Consider the following 11,000-nt stretch of genomic DNA (forward strand, 5'->3'; position numbering starts at 1 on the left):
TGTCACATTTTCGCGACTAGATTCGTGACAAGGGATGTCATGGTTTTCCCCTTCTACACTCAGTAAAGTAGATTTTCCTGGAGGTGTATGAGATTGGGGCAATTCTGAAATTGGTGATGAGACCTGGTTTTCTTTATTCTGGCGTGACGGTTGCCGATTTGGAACAAGGGGAGACCCGGCCGGTTGTGATATCCAGACACGCAGATATCGATCGCCTTGCTCAAATTATCATCCATCAGTTTTGTTTGGTAAGAGGAGGAGTCAATCTTAGCTTGAAAAAAATTCATTTCCTTTCCTCTCCTTCCCCTCCTAAAATATATACATGGATGGCGCCGACAACTAACACCATAAATTTATCGTATGTATATCACATATATAAAATCTAACACTTTATTATATTCACATTACCCTACGATAGGTAGAATCGAGTAGCTAGTGGGGGGGGGGAGCAGGCGACTTAGAAGATAAGGTTTATAAAATGGTTTTAAAACACAGCGGTAATGGATTCAACTCACTCTATCTCAAAAGAACCAAGGGATACCACACATACATAGATAACTAGGTTTCTAAACCGAGAAACAAAAAACCAACACAACGTTCGGTGAAGCCTTTTTATACTGAACCGTCACGTGAAATGAGTACGTTCAAGGTCGTACGTCACGTAGACAAACTAGGATGTACACACTTGAAGGGGTGTGTAATAAAGAAAAGACGGCAGGGAGGACCTTCCTACCCCGGATATATATATATAACCAAAGCCTTATGGAAAAGTTACCTACGGGACTTAAGGAAAATTTATCGTAGAAAGAAGAGAAGGAAAAGTTTGAAGTAGAAAGGGTAGATCATTACAAGGGGTAATTTATTAAATAATTTTACACCCTTGAATATATAGTGATGCTGTGCTGTTGTGGTTCGTGCTAGTGGCACGGTTAGTCCTCCAACAGATATTATTCTTTTGCTAATATTCAATTGTGGTAAATTATTTTTACTAAAGAAATCTTTATGTATTTGTAGAAGTGCAATTTTGTCATAAATTTTTGTAAGTGGGGGAACCGGGAAATCTTGAAAAACATTTATAGTTGGGTAGTAATATGGCTTTTTTAAGATGATTTTTATTAGTATTTTTTGAATAGTTTCCAGTGGGATTGGGGATGATTTATATGCACCCCCCCCAAGCCACGATTCCATATTGTAGGACAGAGTGCGCCAGTGCATAATAAATATCTTTTAGTATTTTTAATGATACAATATTTCTTAGTCTAAAAAATATTTAGATTAGTTTTCTCATTCTGTCTACTGTGGAATTTATTTGACTTTTCCATTTGATGTTATTATCAATGATTATTCCAAGATATTTTATTTCTTTTTTACTACTAATGTTTATACAGTTTGAATTACAGGGTGTGAATTTAAGGAGGCAATTTCTTTGGTGAATTTTTATGTTTAGATTCACATTTGAGTTATTCTCTGTTAGGCTTTAAGGTATAAAATGGGTTTTCTCGACATTCAGTGTCAATGAGTTTTCGTCAAACCATAGTTTAACGATATTTATTGCATTATTAGATGATACTACGACCTCATTCCATGAATTTCCTTCAATAGTTAGCACTGTATCATCTGCGTAAGATATGATGTTTCCAATTATTGGGAGTTGAAAAAGTTCATTTACATATAATATAAATAGTAAAGGTCCCAAAACAGTTCCTTGTGGAATTCCAAAATCTATATTTTCTATTTCACTTAATTCGTTGTTTACTTTAACCTGTTGAGTTCTTTGATAGAGATAACTTTTTAACCATGTTTTAGCTTTGCCAGTAATTCCTATATCATTTAGTTTATTAATTAATTTTGAATGTGAGACACTATCAAAAGCTTTACGGAGGTCAATGAATATACTTAAGCATTTTTTGCCTCTATCTAATGTTTTGTAAATAAGCTTAGTTAATTCTGCAATTGCGTCTTGTGTGCTTAGTTTATCTCTGAAACCGTATTGACTAGGGTTAATACTTTTTTGGTTATCTGTATAATCAGTAATTTGTTTTTTATTACTTTTTCGTGTATTTTTGCAATGTTGGATAGTAAGGATATTGGGCGGTAATTGTTTACTTCTTATGAATCTCCGGATTTATATACTGGGATTATAATGGCTTTTTTGTAGTTAGACGGGAATATTCCGTATTTAGTACTTACATCAATTATATGCGTAATCGGTTTGGTTAGAAAATTGCAGTATTTTTTCAAGATTTCTGTAGTTATACCGTCGTATCCTGGCGCACTACCATTTTTAAGTGATTGTATTATGTTTTCAATATTTTTTTCTGAAGTCGGTTTAAAAATTGAAAGATTGCTATTTGTTATTTTATCTTCATGTATGTCCTCAGGTTGATAATTTTGGTCAATTTTATATGCAAGTTTTTGACCGACGGAAGCAAAAAATTTGTTGAAAATATTTGCGCACATTTTTGGTTCACGGGTAGCATTTATTTTAGTTCCATTATTGTTTATGACATTTATTGTAGACTTATTTTTATTATTTTTATTCATTATTTCATTTATAGTGTTCCATGTTTTTTTAGGGTTTTCTTTTGAGAGGATTATTTTCTCCCTGTAATATTTTTCTTTTGTGTCTTTGATAATTTTAATGAGTTTGTTCCGGAATATTTTTTATTCGTTTTTTACTTGGCTATTGGTAGGGTTTTTTTTTGTGTCTATGAAAAGTTTTTCTTTTTTCCGGATAGATATGAGTAATCCTTGCGTAATCCATGGTTTGATTTGCCTTAATTTAGAACTTGGTTGATTATTTATAAAAGTTGTACAGTCTGCGATATGAGCATTTAAAGTTTCTTCAAAGAAGTTTGCGCACATGTCTGGGTTTTGGCAATTTAGTATTGAGGACCAAGATTCGTTACTTTATTTATTATTTAATTTTACATATTTATGTATAATATTTTTTCTAGAGTCATTTAATCCTAAGTTTTTATTGAAATAATAAATAAAAATATTTGTATGGTGATCTGTTATATCATTTTTCCATATAATAGATTTATTTTTTTCTGTGTGTTTAATATTGCTCCATATGTGGTCCAGGCATGATGGCGATTGGTTTGCAAATTCTCTTGTGTAATTATTTACACGTGATATAAAGTTCATTTCGTTCATAGCATTTATATAATCTAATTTATTTTTACAGTGGTTATTAGGACCAATATTAATATTTAAATCACCTATTACGATACAATTTAGATGGTTTTTGTTACATAGTATTGTTTTTAATTCTTCTATAAATAAAGGTACATCAGAACTGTGTGTTCGATATATTGCGATTATATTGAATGGCATATTATTTAAAACAAAATTTAATGACAAACAGTTTGCTTTGCATATGTGTATTTCGGTAATATTGATATCAGTAAATTTTTCTTTAGCGTATACTACAATTCCACTATTTTTATTAATCTGATAATTTGTATTGTAATTTTTGTAGTTTGGGATGATTGGTATATTTATGTTTGCATGTATGTGCGCCTCGGATAGTATTATGAAATCTGGCTGTGAACATAATGTATTTAGGGATACCAAAAGTTCATCCATGTTTTTATTTATACTTCTAATGTTTAGGTGCAAGATTGTTAGTCTATTTATTATATTGTCATAGATCTTATTGCATTCACTGGCTGATTCACATACGTATTCTTCTATATTTAGATTTTTATCAATTTCGCTTAAGTTAAAATTTTCCATTGTATTTATTTAGGTGTGATAAAATATGTATATAAAATTCTACGAGTAAATGAATAAGTAATAATGCTCATAATTGGTGTAACACTATTCTTGCTCGATTTCAGTTCATATCTAAAATTGTAGGTTTTTATTTTTTCTATAAGATTTATTTTATGTTTAGATAATACTCGGAGACATAGTGGGTGTTTGTTTAATTGACAGCAATAATTAATTTGATTCGTTCTTCTTTTTATAATAATTACAATAAAAATAGCGTGTGTAAGAATATATCAATAGTACAAGTGAACATATAGTGTAGAAATTTATTGCATATAGAATATTGGCAGCATGATATATGGGTTAGTAATGTATATAATAATAATTTTGACAAATCAATATATCTATAATTAGACTTTAGTATTCTGTAATTTACTAGCATTCGATAAATGCAGTTGTGGATTGTTATTGTATTATCTATTTTCTGGTAGGAATATACAAATGTAGAACGTAGATGTAATGTATTGTAAAAATAAACATAAAAGTGTAGTAAGTAGAGATGTGTTATCATGAAGAAAATATTTAGGTTTTTTATCTTCAATATAGAGAATGATTTAAATTTTTTGGTTTAAATACATATATCCTGACTTTAAAGTATGTAGAATGATGAAAGATTTGTCGGTTTTTTAATGTATAGACTATAGAATTATTATTTTTTATATCTTGTGGATATTCAAAAGTACATGCGTATTTGTAAGACATTGAGAATAGACATGAGATATTTTTTATAGACATCTTTAAAATTTATAACAATATTCCAATTTTTGTTCCGTAAGAGCAAGTATTTTTTTGTAATATTGACAGTCCGTTTGATTATGGACATTTTTTTTTAATTGTTAGTATCATTTTTGGATATTTCTTAGAATTTTCAGTTTTAACAGTAAGTATACTTGTTTTATATACTGGAGATTGATAAGAAGCATCATGTTTTTTTAAAGCATATGTCATAGCATTATTAATTTTGTTAGTTTTTAAATTTTTGAAAGTGCAGGTACATGCATAATATATTGACAATAAACATGAGTTACTATGAAAAATATACCTTGAATTAGTATTCAATTTTCTGTTGTGCGAATGCCAGCATTTTTTTATAATATAAACAGTTGGTTTTATCATTCGCATTATGATTGGTAGGAAATGACAGTTGAAATCTGTCATTTTGAAAAGTGCAGTTTACACACCTCGGTTGATTTGTCGAGGCACATTCTTTGAACAAGTGAGCAGCTCCACAGTGCGAGCAGGAAGGTGAATTGTTTTTCTCTTTCTGGTTGCAGTTATTTGATTTATGTCCGTAGCGTTGACAGAAGTAGCATTGTATTACTGGGCAGGCGTCGCCAACCGTAACTCGCTGGTAGCCAATGTTTATTTTTTCTTTATTTAATAGAATCTTCCTGGTTGTACTGTCTACTTCTACTATGTAGTTGGAGGTGTCATTGTATTTGTTTTTAATTATTGCTTTTATGTTAAAAATAGATTTTTTTTCTGTTTCTTGCGTTACAATTTTGATATCCTCATTTTTGTCCAAGATATCGTCAGTAAAATCTTCTTTGATAAAGTCGTTGAAAATTCCCTTGAATATCATTGTTGGTTTTTTCTTTGTTAATTCTTTGCAGTCAATATCATGTAGATATTTAGAAATTAAATTTTGTAGTTTTTTAGCGTCTTCTTTATTAACACAATCTATTACAATTCGATTTTGGGAAATTTTTTTAATGCCTTCAATGCATGTTCCTAATTGGCTGGTTTTAAAGTGCCTTTGAATTTTATTTTGTATTTCTGTTGATGTATCTTTATTTTTTGGAGTAATTAAGATACTGTACTTGTTTTTTATATTTTTTTGTTTTTTTATATCAGAATTTGCAGGTTAATTATTCTCCAGAAAGCCCATTTTGGTAGTAACAAGGCTTATATTCCCTAGCAGTTCTGTGAGTTTTGGTGACAATTTCCCCATTTGGTTCTTTTGTAAACTTATTGCTTGGGTCCATTATAGTATTTTGTAAGGAATTTATAATTTGGTTTGCCGCAGAGATGAAAGAAAAGGTGTCACTGGTGTCCATGGTACTGCTTCGAAATGTAGAGCGGTAAGAGGTTTAGCGGCCCTGCGTGGACGATGTTGGTCGCCGGTCGAACGACGTAGCACGTACACACACACACACAAACTGAGTTCAACACTGGCCTATTACCGAGTAATCGCTGTTTATTAAATGTTTTGAGAGCAAACTTTTTTTTTTTTTAATTCGGATTTAGGTTATTACAGATGTACTAGTACAGCTTGTCACTTCTTTACTACACTGCTACTGCAATTCCGTATATATTAGTGCACTATTTTTTGTCAAATACGTTTAGAATATTTACTTATTTAATTTTAAACAGGAACGAAATTCACAGCGTGTTTCTGTACAGCGGTATTATTGTTGTTATTATTGTTGTATATATCCGAGTACATTGGATATCGTACTCGAGAAAAATGTTAAGACGAGCTGTCATCGGACCACCTGCCCGTGAGCTTCACTATAGGCGGCACAACTTCAAGGACCCCCAGAAAACAGCGCAATTATAAGGATGCGGACTGGGAAGGATTCAAAAAAGAAGTCAACGAACGAATTCATCTCACTTCGGGAGCTCTGCGCTCGCCAAATTTGGGAAAGTCGGGGACTTTTGTAAAAATACATGCCTAAAGGTCTACTAACATCTGTGAAAAATTCAGCTTCCGGGGAATTAGTTCCGACATCGGGTCTTTTTTTCCCTTCATTGACTGGGCTAAAAACACTTGTGTTTTTTCTTGATACGTTTAATATGTCACAAAGAAGAGGGTAGACTTTAAAACTTAGAAAGAGAAGCGAGAGTTTATTGATAATGAATGTTGAATGAATGATAATGTAGAATTGAATCGTATCTGGATCACAACAAGCTATTTATAACCAAACAATATTTGACGTGACTACAGACACAAGATTTTAGAGTCGCGAAATTAATGACAATATTACACTATGACGTGCCATAGACAAAAATATTTAACATCAAAGGTTGCACAGACAGAAAAAGATATTATAAAAGGCTCTACACATCGAGATTATAATATGAAAAAGTGAAAGAGTTTAGGCTTGGCTGAAGTTAAATAAAACAGGACAATCACAAGATACGACACGCAACAGAATGTATTAAAATATATATAAATATTTTATGGAATGTAGTATTTTGAATATAAAATATATAGTGGACCGTGGAGTGTTAATAGTTTTTTATATTTTTAATTTCGCTATTTCACTGTGGATCTGTGTTCTGCTATCATATTTTATTTTTAATATTTTTTATTATTAAAAAATATTTAAATATTTTTTTGTATGTAGTATTTTAGAAAATATAAGTATTTTGAATATAAAATATGTAGTGGACTGTGGAGTGTCAGTATTTTTTATATATTTTTAAAGTCGCTATTTCACTGTTGATCTGTGTTGTGGTATCATATATTTTTTACAGTGATCCAGCTTTACTAATGGTGAGAGAGGATCGCGCCAGGGCCCAAAAGGCAGCAATGGCCCAGTCTGCTTCCTTCCAACTGGAATTTGAATGCAGAAAGTTCCAGAAGCAGGCGGCGCGGATCCTTCTCCCCACTGCGCCACCAAGAAAAACAAAACAAAGTAAGTGAACGTGTTTAAATATGCATGATACAATATTATTTTCCTGAGTGTTCTGCAACAGTGAGAGTGAGTTTGATTAGCGTTGGTTATATGTGCACTGTACACGTGAGGTAGAACTGGAGCTGTCCATGACACTGATGTTGATTTTTTATTTATTTTACCTGGCTATTTAAAGATTCAGTTCACGCGTGAGTGAGAAAAATCCGTTAATGTGATTAATGTAAATATTTTCAGAATTCCATCTCTTTCAGAATTCCATCTCCGGAGAGAAAAGGGTGACCTTTTTCACTAGGGACACCAGCAACATTACCTTCGCCAGTTCCCCCAACATGGTTGACATCTCCCGCTACCTTCACTCCCTTACCTGGGACATCACGGGATGAACCGCGGTGGGGTGGTGATAGCGAGCTGTGGGTGGACGTCCCACTCTACAAAGAAGTGTCTGCGTTTGAAAACGTTGAGTTTATTTTTTTAAACATTCTACCGGGTGCGGACCGTAATTGAAAAATAGACGCATTAAATAAATTTTTGATTTCAGTTGTTTCAGAAACGGACATGGAGGATAGCCGCACGATTGACGTGGACGACGAAGCGAGCGACGTGGACGATGAAGCAAGCGTAGCCTTCCTCTTTCCCTTCCCCACTTACCTTCAGCCTCACAACATCCCCCAATTGGGGATGCCATAGTCTCACTGGCTCCAGACGGGAGCAGTTGGGACTCTTGTGAGGTATTCACTATAAAAAAATATTAAAAAAAGCGACGTCGACCACGGAGTGAGCAACGAGGATACTTTATGCATGTTACCAGAACCATCTCAAATTTTTAGCAATGCACTTCACCCCGCTTTGGCCATAGAACTTAGGAGACAAGACTAGGATGATAGGCAGGCAATGCGATCGATTCTGTCGCCTGATGGTTTTTTGTGTGATAGCATCTCCGATTGGGGGATGTTGTGAGACAGAAGTTATGGAAGGAGATAGGGGAAGATGAAGTTGATGAAGTACTTGGCTATTCACTTGTGTTTAGTGAACAGATCTTTCCGCATTATTTCCAGGTTCTTTCCGCATATTTACGTCTTATTAAAATGTTGTTACGACAAAGCCCCCAACGGTTAACCCCCAAAGGCTCGATTTCGGGGTCCTTTGGAGAAGGTTTGGTGGAGGTTTAGATATGTATATTTCAATTCTGATCATTGATTCTCGTTTTTCCCTGTATATTGTACACATTACTTGTTTTGTTTTTGTCATTTTATAAATGTTTTTTCAATTTATCTATATATAGTAAAGTGGCTATTTTAGATCTAGTCACTATACATAATGAAACCATTTCAAGCAATGTTCAATTTTGAATGGTGGTCTGTCACCAGGGCGATAGCGAGAGTATCACTCTGGAACGAGGCATAATGATACTATATAGTGATTTTCCTAAATTATATGAAACCAATATAAAATTTAATTATTTTTATTGCAAGTAATAAATAAATAAATTGTTTGTTGCATAATTTATTTCCCTCCCAACTATTTTTTTACAAAATCCAACTTTTATGTATAAAAATCACTAAGATTTTAATAAAATAAAATAAAAATACTTTTTGTTTTAAAACCACGAGTTTTTGATAATTTTTAAAACCGACCGGTTTCGCTTTACTCAAACATTTTCAGGGTACAAATCATTACTTCTTGTGGTTTTAAAACTAAACGTATTTTATTAAATATATCAAACCACAAAGTGATTGCTTTCTACAAACTTTCGATTTTATGTCCGGGTTAAATCTTCCCCTTAGGAAATACTAAACCCTTCCACACACTTTTCCACAAATGATCATCTAGTCAATCAACATTATGCTATTGCATTATATAAGCAAAATAAATACAAAACAATACAAGAACAACACGTCATCTCACCAGAGATCAAATGGGAAAATAATTCACCGACTCCAGATATTTTCATATCAGAGGGTTCGGCTTGGTAAAACTCCTAACAGGGCATATAAATCCTACTGATCCCTCAACATAAATATTTAAAAAATCTTTCGTTATCCCACATGTATTCAAAATGACCGACTTTTGCATCCTTATATATAATTTTTGTTGATAGATCTAATACGCCTACATTTTTAATAAGAGAGCTCTAGGTAGCGGAAATAACAAATGGAAATATTTTTATAGTTTGAGAATGCCAAATTCTTTTAATCTCATTTCCTAGATCTGTGTATTCTCATATTTTTCATTAACAGGTTTTTGAAAATTAAATAAAGATTTTAATTACCGTTCTAAGCTCCTACAAGTTTGACATGAAAGGTTTCATAACCATCATCATAAACATTGCTGGGTTAATTCACCCGGTGTGTACTGAGCAAACTCTGTCAAATCACGTATGCTTGAGGAAAAATGTCAAAATAACACGGAATTTAAGCAATTTACAAAGTATTTTCTGAAAGATAAGTAATATGTATTGATATGATATATATCTTATTAAGAACCTTGTTTCATGTTTTACAATCCAATATAAAAACATGGTCATAAAAATTCAGTATTAGAAATCAATTATATAAAAAGCGGCGCGGCGCTTCGATTTTTACATTGTAAAATAGACTGTCCGTATTATACTATTCAATTAGTTAAAAATTGAAATCATTGTTGTTGGTAATTGACGTTATTGTAGACAATGAAATTATCTTTCTAATTTAATACAATTTCAGTGTGTTAAATGTACTAAATGTAGTAATTTAGTTCATTACATTTGGACAGTCCGTGATCAAATTCTTTAAAATATTTTTTTCACCTGCGATTTCTGATATACTGTTTACGATTATAATCAAGTCGTTTGCCATAGACATGTACCTTTCATTATCAAGTATACCACAGACAACATACAGAAATATTTAATGTTGACTCGAAAAAGTAGCTGTCACGGCAGTTTCAAAGTAACAAACACGCAGGATTCGCGCGATTATAAACTTTACGATTTGTTCATAATTTTTCTATAAGTCCTACAAAAATGAAACAAACGGCAAAATACAAGTTAACTCATTGGCTATATAGCACCATAAGAAGTTTGTATTACTCCATGTAAAAATTCTAAGTTATGTTTTTTTTTAATGTGGGCAAAAAATTAAAAAAAATATCGTCTGGATATCTCGAGCAATCGAGGCAAAATTATTTATTTTGCGTGGTCGCTCCATTGGATAGTAAACAGAAGCGATTAACTATGAATATTAATATTTTTCAGAAAATAAATCGCTGATTTTGAGATGTGTATTGACTACACAGCACCGGAACGCGTGAATTTTTTTTAGAACAGTAAGGGAAAAGTTTAGAGTGATGTGCACTACGTGTGATGTTGACAATGTAGATATAGTCACGCATAATCCTACAATTTCATGTCCGATTGTGTTTTGCGTTTGCTGATCAGTTATGGTTAAGACAGCGCTTTGTCAGATGGGACTTTGTGGTCTTGGGTGAAATTTCACTTTTGTTTTAGGCTAATGAATTGAATTTTCGGTAGGTTCCGAAGCAGAATTATATTGTCTATAGTCGCGCCTTTTTTGAAATTTCTTCTATTCTTTGTCGATGGTGTGG

This window comes from Hesperophylax consimilis, chromosome 20, assembly GCF_061612785.1.
Source record: "Hesperophylax consimilis isolate HC1 chromosome 20, BYU_Hcon_1.0, whole genome shotgun sequence".
NCBI lineage: Eukaryota > Metazoa > Arthropoda > Insecta > Trichoptera > Limnephilidae > Hesperophylax > Hesperophylax consimilis.